This window comes from Manacus candei, unplaced genomic scaffold (genome assembly GCF_025592945.1).
Source record: "Manacus candei isolate 608988 ecotype Guabito, Panama unplaced genomic scaffold, ASM2559294v1 h1tg000023l, whole genome shotgun sequence".
Classification (NCBI taxonomy): domain Eukaryota; kingdom Metazoa; phylum Chordata; class Aves; order Passeriformes; family Pipridae; genus Manacus; species Manacus candei.
Window position 1 is genome coordinate 20,573,079 of NW_026138071.1, and position 15,997 is coordinate 20,589,075.

The 15,997-nt window shown below is 42.2% G+C and overlaps 1 protein-coding gene across 13 annotated transcripts in view; it reads left to right on the forward strand.

The window, feature by feature from the left end:
* The window catches only part of ANKRD44 (ankyrin repeat domain 44), a 136,990-nt gene that overhangs the window by 1,140 nt on the left and 119,853 nt on the right, over positions 1-15,997 (forward strand). The window lies entirely within an intron of this gene.

Consider the following 15,997-nt stretch of genomic DNA (forward strand, 5'->3'; position numbering starts at 1 on the left):
ATAACGTGTTTTTGTGTGTAACAGAAGGCAGTATTTATGGGCTGTCTCCTGACATGTCCCTTGAATATCCACATCTTGAGATATTTGCTTATGACTGGTAAAGAAAATGTTTCACACCAGGAGACTTCACTACCCCATGGTGCACAAACTGAGTCTCAAAAATAAGGAGATTCAGGTAGGATGTGCATGCTACAAATCTAAACAGCAAACATTAATGTTAAAAATACGTGTTACAAAGGACCAAAATTGTATCATTTCAGTGCTTTTTACATGCTTAATGAACCCCTTGAGTTTATTGCCTTTAGCGTTTTTAAACCTTTGCTGAAATCTTGCAGTGAGGATTTTGCTTCAGCAGTAGAAGTCAAAATAGATTTAAGTCAAGTAGATCACATCCTGATGAAGTGTGTAATGCTGTAGAAAAATTATAGGCTGTTGTCTCAGGGTTCTCCTTCTCTGAGAACCCTCAAAGCTCAGGGATGAGGCTCCTTAGAGCTGCTGTTAATGCCCCTGCAGTGTGCCTGCTTTGGGGACACTCAAAATTTTGGTTGATGCTCATCATTGTTTGTGATCAGGCTGTGGTCTGGGGCACGATAAGGCAGGCTGATAGTTTTTCTGCGTTGATGTGTGTCTCCTGTTGTTTACAAAGGGATATGCTGGTCTACTTGTACTCATCCTACTAGACCTCTTTTTATTTCTTTCAGTTTCTTTCCCAGACCTGTTTCTTTCACTTCTGAGAAGCTGGAGGAGGGGGAGAGAATACGTTCGAAGCTGGCTGTGGTGCTTCCTCTTAAACCGAGAGCAGAAGTTTGAGTGCCTGTTTCTGTGTACTTGGAGCTGTTGCTGGCAGAGCCTTTCCAACGTGCAGCCCGAGCAGTGTCACCAAGGCACTGGGGCTGCACAGCCTGCCTCAGCAGCTCTCTGTGCACCAGGCCAAGCTGGGCTTGTCATCCACATCAGGTTTGAGGAGTACTGTCCCCAGAATGGCCCACCTTTAGCTAAGAGAGACACAATAGCAGCAGCCCCATGTGTTTATAGACAGACCCCAGCAAAACAAAGGTGAATCTGGGATGGAGAATGGTGTGCCTGGGAAGATTTGCATTCCTATAACAACTGCTGTGTGTGCTCGGACTCACTGGGGTTGTGGGAGCAGGCTCCTCCTGCATTTCTTCCTGCTCTTCAGGATTGAGGGCAACTGTCACAGCGATAACTTGCAGCGATTCAGGAAACTGTTTCCTTTTCCTTAAACCCCAGAGGCCACAGCTGTCCATGTGCTTGCAGTGTCCTGCAGTGAGAACTGGAGGATGTAGGACACTGCACACGACATACACCTGCAGCAGCTGGGACCTGGGCTGCTGGGAGTGGGGGTTCCCCTTTGTGCACTGACTGTGAGGTTTGTTTTGGGTCTTAGTTGTGATGTTCAGAGAAGGCTGACTTTGCAACCCAGAGCTCTCTGCCTGTTGTTGGGATTTCTGTAGCACACGCTTTCTTCTGGATCCATGACCTTCTTGACCAGTGATGAGAGCTCATGTAGGAGATGACTAGAGAACCTCCATGCTGAGAGTTTAAACACGTGTTTCTCTAAGTAGTCTGTTTCCTCCTCTTTTCCCTTCTCAGGGTCTCTTACCAGCTGCATCTAACAGCACATGAAACACTCAGACACATGAGAAATTAATCACACCATTTCTCATACAGGCTTTGAAGGCAGACAGATGTTAATTATTGCTTTTTTGATATAGCTGAAAGGTGCTAAGGTGTGGCTATGCTTAATCCTTAAGAGATTATCAGTAGTTTTGGCTGCATTCTCTCCTTAGGCAGGAGATCTTTATTTAAGAGTTTAGCATTAGTGTAGGTTACTTGAATTTGCTTCCAGTGATGGTAATTTCTAGCTCATCAGTTGGGCCACAAGAAACCTATAAGTCATTTAAGCACAGGAAGTGTGTTCTACCATCATTTGTTTCTACATGAATTTCTTTCAAGCCTTACTTTTTTTCTGTAACTGCACCTGGTCGCTTTTGAATGACTAAATGTCAAGCTGAAAACAAGCTAAGATAATTCACAAAACTTAAATTAATTCTTAGGATGATAATCTTTGTGCACAGTGATGTGTCTGTGCACTTGTAAACATTCAGATGTTCTAAATATTTCAGTTGTCACATACAAATATTGCAAAACTTGCTCTAAATCTTAACACGTTTATGCAGTTCTTTCTTTTTACCATCTCTGCAGTGAATGTTGATTACAGCAAGCATGCAAATTAGTTTAGGGACTGAAAAACCATTTTTTTCCTCCAGTTCTAAGAGTTACTGCTTATTGTTCCCCATCCAAGTCATTAGTTGTACCTTTTTCATTTTGATAAGTGTTAGTATTTTATAGTATGTGAGGGTGGAGTTGTATATGATAAAAACCTTTGCAATTAAGCTAGAGTTCAGAAGGAGCAGAAGACAAGTGCTTCAACAAGTGAGCAGCCAGAGGCTGTCAAGTGTGAGTTGCACTGACACAGCTTGAGTCTGGCTGTGTGTATATGAGAGGGCACAGAAACCCTTGCTGTACCCCTCCAGTGCCGTTTGAGGAGACCTCCTTACTGCAGCTCTTCATTCCTTCCTGGAGTTTGAGTTACCATTCCCCCCTCCTCATGAGTGTCCTTTCCTCTTTGCCAAAGCTCTCAAAGGGTGAAGGTATTGGTTAGTTTTTTATTTTGGGCTGCTTTTTGAGCAGCATTTGTTGTCTGGACCCACCTCTCTTATCCTCTGAGTAATCAGCAGATTCAGGGTGCTTCCTGCTGCTGCTCTCCCTGCTTGTTGTCTGCAGATTTTTGCACAGCTTATTCTTCATACTTGCACCAAGTAACTTGGTTTCTTGAGAGCTGTTTGTTTGCCACTTGCAGAGAAAGCCTGTTAGTTGAAATCCTGCTGAGTGTGCTTTTGATCTTCAGGTTTTTCATTGATGGTTCTGGACAGAAATCAGACAATTGCTCCTGTCAGGGCTCTGTGAAACGGTAAATTATCTTCAAATAAGTCTGTACGTAAACTTCTGTGAGTTAGCTTTTGGGAAATTATTTTGGAAGAATCTAAGTTTCTGTGGTGTCTCCATCTCATTTTCAGTCTTGCCTTGCCAGCTGAGGCTCTGGTTGCAGGATTGCCAGCAGTACCCACAGGCCTGCAGGTTGTCTCTCTAGCTAACTCTCATCCTCTTCTCTCTGTTTAAAGCCAGCAAAAGTCACTCTGTGCATGGCTGTGTCTGATTTGGGATGCCAGCTCTGCCTGTGCAGACCAGGTTGCCTTCCCTACCTTGGCACAAACATGCCTGTCGTGCCAAAGAGGCAGAGATGGTCAGAGCAGCTTGTGCGTGGGGACATCCTGCTTATTGATGTCTGTCAGAGGCTGTTGCAAGCTCTCCCCTGCCTAGTTGTTGGTTATAGTTATGCATGTTTACAGGGGAAATGTATCATTCTGTCTTTGAAAGACACTGAGAATGTTTTCTATAAACAAAAATAAAATGGGAAGTTACCTAGGAATGCAGACTGTGTAGCTATTTGAATAGACATAGGGCTTAGTGGTTTCATGCCTGCACTGCCAAATTTGGTGAGAAGTTTGCTGTAAATCTGAGACAGACACAGACTCTATCTAGTCTTGAGCCAGTTCACCTGGAGGGTCAAAGTGTGACTTTAGTGTCACCGGCCCAGGCCCTGCATGTACAAAGCAACAGAATTATTTTTAGGCTGCCCTTGCAAGCACGCATATGCATGCATAAGGATAATGAAGCCCAGATAAATGGTTAGTGTGTGTACTTAGGCTGCTATTAAGTGCAAAACCTCATCCTGTCTCCTGGTATTTTGCCTGTTGTCCTTGATTGCTGAGAGTAATGCAGTGTGACTAGAACTGAAAGGACCATTTCTCTCCCTTTCCCAAATGTTTTCCTGTGTTTGACGGTTCTTTGCTGACCACCAGGATCCTTTTTATTATGGTCACAGAGAAACAGCATTAAACAGATGTTTAAATAATTTTAAACAGATGTCAAAGATCATAAAAATAATCTGGGGAAAGGCTGGACTTGTGTCTGAATACACTTAAAATCAAATGAATACAACAGTAACAAATAGTCTCCTTACAAAACCAATTACATCTCCAAGTGATAGTGTATCTTTACCTTATTTCAGAATCATTCAATTGATATGACTGTTTTTCTGTGTATCCTTTCTCTCTGGCAAGTAAAAGCATCTGAGAAAATACCCCTGAATTTGGTGTATAAAATAGGAGTAATGAACCTGTGCCCTGTGGCCACAGCCAGCCTGTGAGTTAATTTTGCTTGGCATGAGATCCCATGATTCCTCCCCTCCTCATATTATTGCTGGATAATACTAAGGTGTATATGTTAATTTGCACGTTGCCAAGTGGCTTTGAAAGAGCTCACAGTAAGAAAGAGATAATCTCTTTTGGTACAAAATACTCAGGTAGCCACAAAACTAAGGGAATTGTGGGGAAGGAAGAAGGAGGAATTTACCCACAGGAGTGTGTCTCTGTTATTTCCTGTGAAATTAAAATGTGGTTGGACCAAAATAACTCCAATGTGGCAGCCACTAGCTTTCTAGAGCCATGACATTCCCAGGCATGCCATACATACTGGAGATATGGCTCTATGCATTTTAAAACAAAATAAAAACTTTGGAAAAAATGGGATGTACCAGCATTCCTGTACTTGTTCAGACCTATAGGAATGATAGTTGCTGCCATTTGGTATAGATGGCACCCGGCTCTGGCACAGAGAATCATTGAATTGTTTAGGTTGGAAAAGACCTTTAAGATTAATAGAGTTCAACCATAAATCTAACATTGCCAAATCCACCACTAAACTATGTCCCTACACATCTTTTAAATGCCTCCAGGGATGCTCCTGTTCAGAGGAGGTGGTGGGGAAAGCTTTGGGTCACCAAAGAGAGCAAGAAAGAGTCTTAAGAAGGAAGCTGCTTCTTTCCCCCCCCAAAACCCCACAGCTTCTGCAATGTTTCACTTCCTGATGATTTTGTAACTTGTTTCAAGGTAAAAAAGAAGCACTTTAATAAGGAGAATTTCTGCCATGGCGTAGTGTGCTCAAGTCTATCATAGATATTTCTTAAGCAGAGAAATCCTCCCAAAGTTTGCTATTTGGTAATGCTGTAAAGGTTTGGCAGTGGTTGTGCCTGGATGCCTGTCTGTTTTGAGGGGGTGTGTGCCTGTCATGTCAGGGTGTTAGTTTTCTTGAATTGCAGATGGCATCCAGCAAAACTTACCCTCCTGTACGCACTTGAGGTGTGGTATTTTATCCCTGCCTGACAAGTGCCTCATGACCTCTTCCTGCTCATCTCTTAAATGAAGATGTGGTTGTCATGACTACATTTAGTCGAGAAATAAACGTTCCTCCCAGCTCAAGCACTTGTGTAATGGCTTGGTTCTGGCAAGATGGTGTTTTTATCTGGATCCTTGCTCAGGGGTGGACAGATGTTTTCTCTGACCTGGGAATAAAAGTACCCAAGCTGGAGCTTGCTGGTTGCTGAAGTAAGTGACTGCACGTGCTGCAGCTCTCCTGGGGCACAATTCCAAGCCTGTGCCGGTCCATCAGGAGCACCATGCAGTGCTGTTGGTCACACAGTGGTCTTGGGGACAAATTCCTGAAAGCCAGCAAAGAATACTTTTAAGGGTTGTTTCTAGAGGTCTGGGTGTAGCTGATCCTGCTCGTTTGTGGCCAGAAAGGCTGAGACTCTGGGATATGTTGGTGATAGGAAGGGTTTCCCTGTGCTGGTGTGGTGATTTGCAGTGTGTTCACCCAGAGGAGCCAGGCCAAGTGCCTTCTCCTCTTCTGTAAGCTGTCCCTCCACCAACAGATCTTCATTTACCTGAGAAATGAGCAGCTTACTTTTTAGGAGCCACTGTTTCAGGCTGTCTGCAGCCTTGGGTAATATTTATACAAAATAACTAATGCTTCAACATATTATGTTTTTAGGCTTCTTTTTTAATCTCTGTTGGTCAGAATTTTTTTCTTTCAGTGGTACTGATACAGGTTCTAGTGTCATGAGATGGCTACAAGAACCTATTAGGCAAATAAGCCTATTAGGCAAATGTTTCAAAGTATATTATTATTATAACATTGACCACTTCTTCTGGGTTTTATTCCTCCTTTTCTTGAGTGCTCTGCTTAAACATGCCTGTGTAGGTTGCAGAACACACGGGTGAGCTAAACTTGCTGATAGAATACCTCTATATTTTAACCATTTAGTGCATTTTTGATTACTGTTTCCATATTTAAATTAGCAGGGTTTTTTTGTTTGTTTGTTTTTCCCCTCTTCAGAAGTACATATCTGTCATTTGTAACTTTTTTTTGTTAGCTGGAAAGCTTAGGCTGGAAAGTTCCCACAGCTGCTGTCTGTGGCTTCAGCTTTTTTTTATTTGCTGCCCTAGAAACATGTAGCAGCATGCTGTTGGAGCCCTTCGGCCTGGTGATGGGTGGGAATCAAAGCGTTACAAAATCACATTTAAAGGGGAGAAATTATTTTGCAGTTTTAACCAAGGGTTTGAGGTCATTCTTGAAGTTTGCAAGGAGTTGGTCAACAAATTACAGCATTTAGTTGTGGCTAGGTAATTGTGACATTCTGAAAAAGCGTGTGCTTTTTGATGACAGACATTTGCATGTATTTTGCTTTTGGGGGAAGAAAAATCTTTCCTGGCTGCAGATGTACAACCAAAAATGGAGGCTGTTTAATACATTTCTGCCATGCAGGGCTGAACCTCCTAGCCTACAGGCTTGTCTGCTTGATGTTTGTTCTTCCTGTTACGAGCTGTTTTTTATGTATGGACGTGCATTTTTGTGCTGGAATTGTTTGTAAAGGCTTGCCCTTTCATTTTTACAAGGGTACTTTGGGGAGAATGCCCTTGCAAAGCCCCACTTCCTCCTCACAGCTGCTCCCGTGAGGAAGTAGGCAAAACCATAATGGTTGACTTGTGCATACAGTCATAATTGATGTACCTGATGGCATCTATTTACTGAGCTTCAGCTCTTTTCCATAAAGGAGTTGGTTTCTTATGAAAAAAACCCTTGTGCTGTTGAATTATGTATGTGTAGGATTGCTTCAAGGGCCACGTGTTGATATCCTTAATGATACAGAAAGTCTGCAAATAATCACCAGTGTTGAATAATTTGCTGTTAAAGCATTAGCATTTTTGTTCTGGCATACTTTCTGATCTCATTATATGACCATCTTGCAGCCTTTGTAATTTTACAGACTTGTTGCTTGAACAAATGTCTTTTGTCCTTGCAAAAGCTTCAGCAAAATAGTTGTTTGGTGCCTACTTAGCTGCATACCTCTAACTTTATGTCTCTGTAAATGAGGTATTACCAGCAGTAAAGAGCATGTAATTTAAAGAAATTAACAAGGGAAAATATAAAAATCAAATATTGCTATGTATCAGCTGAAGAGAAAACTGCACCATCAGGTGCACAAGCTTTCACATTCTAAATGTGATCAAATAATTTCTGGTAAAGGAAATGAGTGTGAACGTTAATGAGCTTTTATATGCTTTTTGTCATTAATAATGCAGATAGTACCATTCAGATGGAGAACATAGCCCATTTTATCATAACATCATTTTAACACGATGGGCTGCTTGCCTTTCCAAGGTGAAAGGGCCACAGATTGCCCTTTGAAATCTCATCCTCAGATGAAGTTTTACTTTCAGCTCTATTGAATCTAGACTAGCTTCGCAGGAATATGGGGAAACTGCTTTGTATTTATAGTAACACACTGGTAGCAGCACTTGCCTTGCTGTGCTTCTATGTATAAAGTTAATTTTTTCCATACTTACAATAGACAAAGGTGGACATCATGTCGTTTTCACTGGTATTTTCATTCTCGCCTCTCTGGGTGTTTTTTTTTTTTTTAATAAAGGTTATGTCTTTTGTCTTCTATGGAATAAGACAGCACAGCAAAGCTGTGCCCGTGCTGTTGAGCCTTGTAGGCAGTAGTAGGTGGGTCCATTGGCCACCAAGCTGGGCTCGTGTCGCTGCTGGAGCCAGCCTTCTGCTGTGGGAGCTGGTGCCAGCAGGGAGCCTGCGATCTTGGAAGCTACAATCCCGCAGTATTATTTGGTAAAACACTGATTTGCTCAGTGTGGTCTTTGGTTGTTTAACATGCCAAGGGTAAAAAATGAGAGAACAAAGGCCTAAAATACCCTGTATTGTCTTTATGCTTCCAGCTGCTTTAATGTGCTTGCCAATGCGACATGCAGCATTTATCTCCAATTTAAAATCAAGAGAGGGACTTATTTAGTTATTGACTCCAGGAACACTTCCAAAGTGTTTTACCAATGAAGTAAAAGTGGTGTGCCAGATGCTGCCACTGTTGCCTCTGTTTGAGAGGAGCTGGCCTAGGAGAGTGGTCTTGCTGTATCCCACTTGGCATGAATCAAGACTAGTATGAGGAATTTTTTTTCTTTTAGTGTAAACAAGCCTTGATCCTTTAGCTATATGCATAATTCTGCCCCTCTTTGGGAGATGTGGCCCTGTTTCTGGTGGGATTTTCTGCAGGTGGAGCTTGTGCCTTGGATAACCTTGGCTAGACACAAATCTGAATTTTTTTGTGTGTTTTTTTTTTAAGAAGATGCCAAGATGGCTTTTCAGGTAGGAGAGAAGGAGGTGGAAGGAGAAGAGCTACCCTGTGGAGTTGAGGCAGAGAGCACAAGGGATGCTAGGAGGAGGCAGAGGAGAAGGCAGGCAGGTGTAGCTGGAGGCACAGTGCTGCTGCCTGATGGTGCTGCCAGGAGAAGGTGGTCATCACCCAGTTTCTCAGCTGGAGTACTGGGATGCAGAGAAACTCTGTGACCGAGGTCAGGCTGAGAAGGGAACAGGTGGCAGAGCAAGAGCCAAATCCTGTTTTACCTCTTTCAGTCGCTGATCCACAGTGATGCCCTTCCTCCCTGGAAGTTGTTTTAACACTGTTAACTGTGTGGGCTGATGCCAATCTCATGATGTTGCACGATAAGAAATGAACAGTGGCATGAAGAGTCATAGCACAGTGTTAAATTCAATGAACATCTTGGTTTTTTAGCTGTTTGTTCCATAAAGTGTAAAATCAGCATTGGTGCTGCTTAAGAGCAAGTGCAGTGTTAGGAAATGGTTTCTAGGTCACCTGGTAGGTAAAGGCTTATTCTGGCAGATTGCTGTGGGTGGCTGTCTTTGGTCATTAATCCTGTGTCACAGGCTTAGTTGTGTCTTCTGGCAGTGCAAATGGTAAAAGTGAGATCAGCCTGTTGTGCATCAATGCTGCTTGTTTAGCCTGAATGTCCTGATAATCCGGGGCGGTGTGACTGCCACAGAGCACACTCAGGAAGCTGGGTCGTTCAGGGAAATGGAGATAGCCTCTCAAATCTGCAAACTTACTGTCAGTGGATTAGATGGTGCCCTTTGGGTACGTTCACAAAAGGTCTGTTTCATGTCAGGCTTAAACTGATCAATCTTAGAACCACAGAATCATTTGGGCAGAAAAGACCTGATCCCCAGGTATAACCACGTTCAAGTCATTTGGATATCTCCTTAAGTAGGGATCAATACATTTAAATTCAATTCTAACACAGGTAATCCACTTGAATACAAAGCAGACATTTTAAACCCATTCAGAAACCCCACCCATGTCTTCTCACTGAGTTTTGTTTATTACTATTAAATATTTATAGACATACTGTTAGTTTCTAATTTCTAATTAGAAAATGCTCCTTTTAGAAGCATTTTCATGAAGACTGGCAAATTTGTGCATTACCCCTGCTAGCCAGAGGAGTGTGATTTCTTTTCTGCAAAAGAGAGCAAATGGAGCTGAACAGATTTGTCCTCTTCCACAGAGAAGGGTAAGACTAGCTAAACATGCTGTGTAGCCTGTATGGCTCAGAGAGTGAACTATCTGGACCCGAATTCTCTGAGGATGTGCCTACTGTTGATGGGGAGATTGCATAGCCCAGGAGCACCTGTGTTCCCCAGCTTGGCAGGTGCAGTCACCTGGGGGAGCTGGTTACAGCAAGCCTTGCGTTTATCCTCTTCCTACAGGCGTAGGCAGAGCTTTCACATTAATCAGGGATTGCATTTAGGATCTCCTGGTTCCTGTTCCTGGGTAGAGTTTGCATATCTTGAGTGGATTTTTATGCCTCTTCATGCCCTCCAAGGCAGGTATGTGATTCATCAGAGAGCTGTCTGGAAAAGGAGAGACAAATGACAGCAAACCACAGAGCAGGCACATGATCTTCAGCACTTCTTGTTCCCACAGGGCCAGCTGAAGACAGCTCCAAACAACTGTCTGAAAACTCCATGACTCCTCAGGGATGACTCTGTGCAGATACATGGTCTCTAGCCCTTTAAAAGAGGTCTTTAAAGACCTACACACTTCCAGACGTTTGTCTGGAGAATTCTTCGTGTGACACAAAAATTAAAAGGAGGTGGACAAGCAGGAGTAATTCAGTGCCTTAAGCCTCAAAAAGCACTAGCATGGAACAAGCTTTCACCTGGGGCTTGTGCACAACTGCCTGTCCAGCAAAAAGGGAAGGCTCTGACCCACAGAAGTAACAAAATCTCTTTATGTGTTTTCTTTCCCTGTGAGACTGTTGAGCTGTTCAGAGTCTGCTGGATTGGATTGCACTGCTGCTTGCTGTGATATTGGAGCATCAAAAAAAAAAGTGCTGTAAGAATAACTGTGCTTCACCTATATGGATGTAATCCCAACAACAACATTGCATTTGAGACAGAGTGATTGTTTAATTCCTGACACTGCTTCTGTTGGTGTATTTTGTTTGCTTTCAAGCAGCAGGCTTGGAGAGAAAACTCCAGATTTTTGCCTGTTTTTAGCAAAGTGTTCAGCTAATATGTTTATTGCCGTATGTGTTCAAGGTTCAATTATTTTAAGCCACAGTAGGTGTTTCACCAGTAAGGTGATTTTCTCTGCAGAGGGAGAAACAGTTTGCTCAGCCAGAGGAGAGCTTGCTTACTCATGCCTTACCACATAAGTTCATGCATGTTGTATTCCCTGTAAAGTTGTTCTGATCCCTGGTGTTCATAGCGTGGCAAGCGGAATCAATGTAAAATCATCTCTCTGCCAATGTCTGCCTTAAACGAGCAAAAAAACCAGTCAGACCTAGTTTATATTGCTGATGCCCCTTTTTTGGGAAACAAATGTTGTTGAAGACGAGGATTGTGTCACCTTAGAACCCTTAGAGGGTAGTAAAACCGCCTGCAGAAATATCTATAGAAGGGGCTTTTCTTGGCTGGGGGCAAAGGTGAGGCTCAGGAGCAGGGATCTGTTCCCTGCTGGACTCCTGGGCCCTGATGCTCCCCCTACCTGCATGGCAGTGTCAGGCTTGGGATGCTGTCTCTGGTTTCTCAGCTACCACCAGGCAGGCCTGTGCTTTGACTTGCCTTGAGGTGCCAGGGCTTGGCTAAAGCCAGTGTAGCTTTGTTGACAGTGACTGCCCAGGTCCTTGCTTTTGGGAAGGGGGCATGTGTGTGCATTTGTTTCCCTGTCCTTAAGGTTAGGGATCCAACCTGTGGGCTTCTTTCTTTCACTGTGGGGGTCTGCTTTGTTATGATGCCAGACTTTTCCCTAAATAGAGGCTAACCCTGGATTTAAAGATCCCAGGAGGGGCAAAGGAGTTCAAGTGTCTTTTTGATCTTCGTTGCTACCCTGAGGCAAAGTTAGATCGTTTGCTGTGAGCTGATCTCAGTTGTGCTTGGAAATTTACTGAAACAGCTACTCAGAAATAACTATTCTGAATAGATATTTTGGTGTGGGCGCTTGTGTTCTTGCATAAGACCGTTTGCTGCTCTGTCTTAATGCACTCAGAATAACTGCTGACTAAATACTCGAGAATAGCTCTATTGGTAATTGCCTGAGCACAGAAAATCCCACTACAAAGAACAAAGGCACCCCCCATTCCACCCCGATTCAAAAGAGGAGATTCTTCCCAAGGTATTTAAATAGTTGTGTTCATTCATGTCTGTTTAGAAAAGAGCAGTGGTAAGTGTTATGGTGCATGGCTTAAAATATTTCATATTAATTAATAAACAAGTACCAATTAATTTTACATTATGATGCTTAAGGGGTAGACTGCAAGGAATGGTATTTAGCCGTGGCTGTTTGGCAATTATGACCTTGTATATAATAACAGACTCAATAAATTCTTGATGTGAGAGAGCGCCATTAATCAACATAGAGTTAATTAACTGTGCTGCTTATATGGGAAGTGCTGTGCAGAACTGTCTGGATCTCTGCAGTGCTGCAGGCTGAAAATGTTTGATTTGTTTGATACCTGCCTCATTCCCACAGAAATTTCCCTCAGAGCTGATGCTGAAGAGGGAACAACATTCCCTCCAGGTGACTGAGTTCCACACTGGTCCCACAGTCATTCCACAGGTCATTTCCTCCTGTGTCTCTAACCCTCTGGCAGACCTCAGCTATGTCACTGCCTCACTTAGGCCATCACTTCCATGTGGAAGGTGGAAGCCCTTGGATGAGTGCTGCAGTACTGGTAATAGAAAAGGCTCTTGCAACAATGATTTTGGTCAGATTAATCCTATAGAAGTGCCCAAGAAATTAGGAATCAGTGTGGTAATTAAGAGTTAGGCTCATCAGATCTAATTTAGACTTTATACAGGACTGTTTTTTTCTTGTGTGTTTCTTTAATAATTTGAAGGGCAGTCCAAAAAGGGAAAAATGAACAAGATTCAGCACACCTTCAGAGAGAAAAGCATTCCATCTCTGTACCACTTGCCCCTCCATAGCCCAAATAGATTTTGTCATTTTCCTGAATATGTGATGCTTCTAAGTATGAAATTGGCTTGGCCTTTTGGAGTGGCAATAACCATTTTGTTGGCTCAGTGTGCATGTTAATGTGAAGGATGAATTTCTGATCTGTCATTGTACATTTTTAATCATCTAGCTTACCTGCTTTTTTTGATGTCCTTTGGACCACTTCCATTTCTGGGCTTACTGTAGGCTGTGTCACAGAAGAATTCAAAGGTCTGAGCCATGGGAATGCTTTAAGCTTTCCAACAGCAGTACCCAGTAAGAACCAGTTTGGAGAGTTTGAGTGACTCCAATATGAGAGAAATGAGAGAAAAAACCTGTTTTTTTTACTGCTGATATGTAAAGCCTCCTGAATTACAAGACCTCATATGCCTTGTTTTAATTCTTGAATTTAATTTAACTTAGAGGTATAGCACAAATACTTTTCCAGTCTTTTTTTGTTTGTTATTTTTTAGTAAGTGCAGTTAAGTATAATCCTTTCTCTTCTTTTCTCTCTGTCACCTGGGCTATTAGTCTTAATTAGAGTCCCATTTAGTAAATCGCTAATACAAGAGTAGCTTTTAAAATACCACAAGATATGGTGACCAAACAGGGCCCGAAATAGATGAGTAAAACCTGTACAGTCTGAAGGCGTAGTGGAATGCTCTTAAGTGTTTGTAACGGTGGAGTAATTATAGGGGCCTTGGAGTGGGGAAGGGGGGTGGAGGGGAAGAAATTTTCACTTTAGATCTCAAGGCAGAGAGAAGTGATGGTTCAGCTGATCTCCTCTGCAAATGAGGTTTTTCTGCCACAGCCACACCCCTTCTGCATTTGATACAAAGGGAGGCAGTAACGCTTAGATGATAGAAAAACAACTGTTCTTTTATTTTTATTTTTTTTCAACTACCCACTCTGGGAAACAGAAGTCAACTGACACCTCTTCTTATTAACCCCAAAGTGTAGGTAGTGGTTATGGCCTGGCATTCCTACTTTTCCGCTCTCCCATCCAACTCCCTCTTTAAGGGGCTGGCGTGACTCTTACTGGCTCTGGCGGCTCATCCTGTGCTCCAGCTGCCGTCCAGGCAGCACACTTAGAAATGCTGCTTCAGTGTAACACTTTCTCAAATTCAGGCTTGTGCCTGGTGTTTCAGGAGCCGCAGGGGATTCCATCCAGTGAATGGGTAATGCTGTATTAAAGTAATATTAATGACAACTGCTCCGTTTTAGTACTATGGCCAATGGTACCTCATACACATGTTTTATAAGATGTGCATTACATAGTGCATGTATAGATCCTTAACATATATTTTCTGTATTTCTGAGTTGCCTCAACCATGGTTTTCTTTAGAGCCATGTGTGCTATTCCTTGTTTTGAGAAGCCCTTTCTCTTTTGCCCATATGCTAGCACAGTTTTTTCCTTCCTCACTCCTCTCATCTTTTCAGAGCGTGATGGAAGGTGGTCTGTGCTTTCCCCTGTCCCCAGTTTGTGTCACAGAGTTCACATGTTGGACTTCACTCCTCGAGTTCTTCCCCTTTTATGTTTTCATCACAGTCTCTTTTTTTCCTTTTTTGCCAACTGCCACAGTACCTCCAGTGCTGTGAAGTTGGATGAAAGGTAGCGGTTAAAGCTCCCTTTGCAGCAGTCCTTCCCTTGGGTGTGCCAGTAGAAATCCTTTGGACCTCTGCTGAGGTTTCATCATCCCCTTCATTCTTAGCTTCAGAAGAACTAGGATTGTTTTCTTCTAACACCACCAAAAGACCAGAGCTGTGGCAGTACAAGCAAGAGTCATTAGTTCTCAAATAGTTTTAGGTATCCTGTGTCATTTGTGGTTCATCATTTTGTGATGATTTCATGAAGAGATTTTCATCCATTCACTTTGGCCTTATAAACAGCCCATATTTTTTCTCTTAAAACAAAATGCAAATGATCTTATAAGTAATATAATATAAATATGCTAGATGTAAGTTGAAGACAATGATAAATGATATAAATGATAAAGGTCTGTTATATGATGTGGAAGGTATACAAGTAGTGGATGCAATCAGAAAAGATTGAAAAATTAAAATGTAAAATAGCCATAACAATGTGAAATTTTATACAAATTATTTTTGAGTATGTGAAGGATGGGGAAAACACAAGACTGGAGCTGGGCAAATGTTATGTCTTTTTTTAAAAGGGGGGATGTGAGGAGCCAGGGAATTACTCAGTGTAATGCCAGCATTGTGAAGTATACAAAGCAAATTGTTGGACAGACGATTTATAGGCATCTAGAGAATGTTAAGGTAATTAAAGAAAGAAAACCACAACAAAGGATGGAAACAAAAGTTCATCCTAATGAAGGGCCCGTGTGTTTACTTTTTTCTTACAAAGACTCAGAGAGATGGGAAGGTTGGTGTTATTTCAGATTTGGAAACTACAATACCATTTGTTATAGTTGGTTCATGTTTTAAAAGCTGTAAGTATGGTGAGCTGCATCCTGGTCCCCCAAATTTCAGCAGCATTTGAACCTCCCTATATTTTATGCATCCAGCCTGTTTGATAGGCCAAGAGAAGAAGGAGGATTGTGATGTTGGAAAGTCATAAAGTGTTTTGTTTCCAGAAGTCTCTGACATGACAGAATTTCTCAGAGATTCTCAGAATATCAGGATTTCTGAGAAGTGAAATCTCTGCTGTTGATTTTTCTACTCTGTTCAGGGAAATAGGACTTTAGTGCACTCTTTTTGAAATTTGCATTCACAACACCAGCAGGAACCACCCTGTAAAGGCCCCAGACTTTTACTCTAGCTGTGAGAGGGATAATAAGGAACAGTAAGTGCTAGACTTGTTCCTCTTATGAGTGTGATGAGATAGGCTGACATCTGGGCAATTTTCAACTGTTTGTAATTTGGGAAGTTGATAAAAGAACCCAGTGTATTTTCACTACTTGCTTTTTGTGACTGTTTTCTTTGCAGGACCCTCAGAAGGGTACTCTTTACTTTCTGTCAGTGATGCAGCTTTCTGATCAAGCTTTTTCCATGGCTGCAGCAAACGTGGTCAATGATACAGGAAAAAAAAAGACGCTTTTGGCATGAATAGAAATGACAGGATTTTGTTGCCAAGGCAAGCAATTCCAGTTTCAGCATGCAAAGGGGAAAAATATGCCATTTAGTGGCATATTTTAGTGAAAGCTTTAAAACTGAGGGAAAAGAAATGTACTCTAAAATATGTAA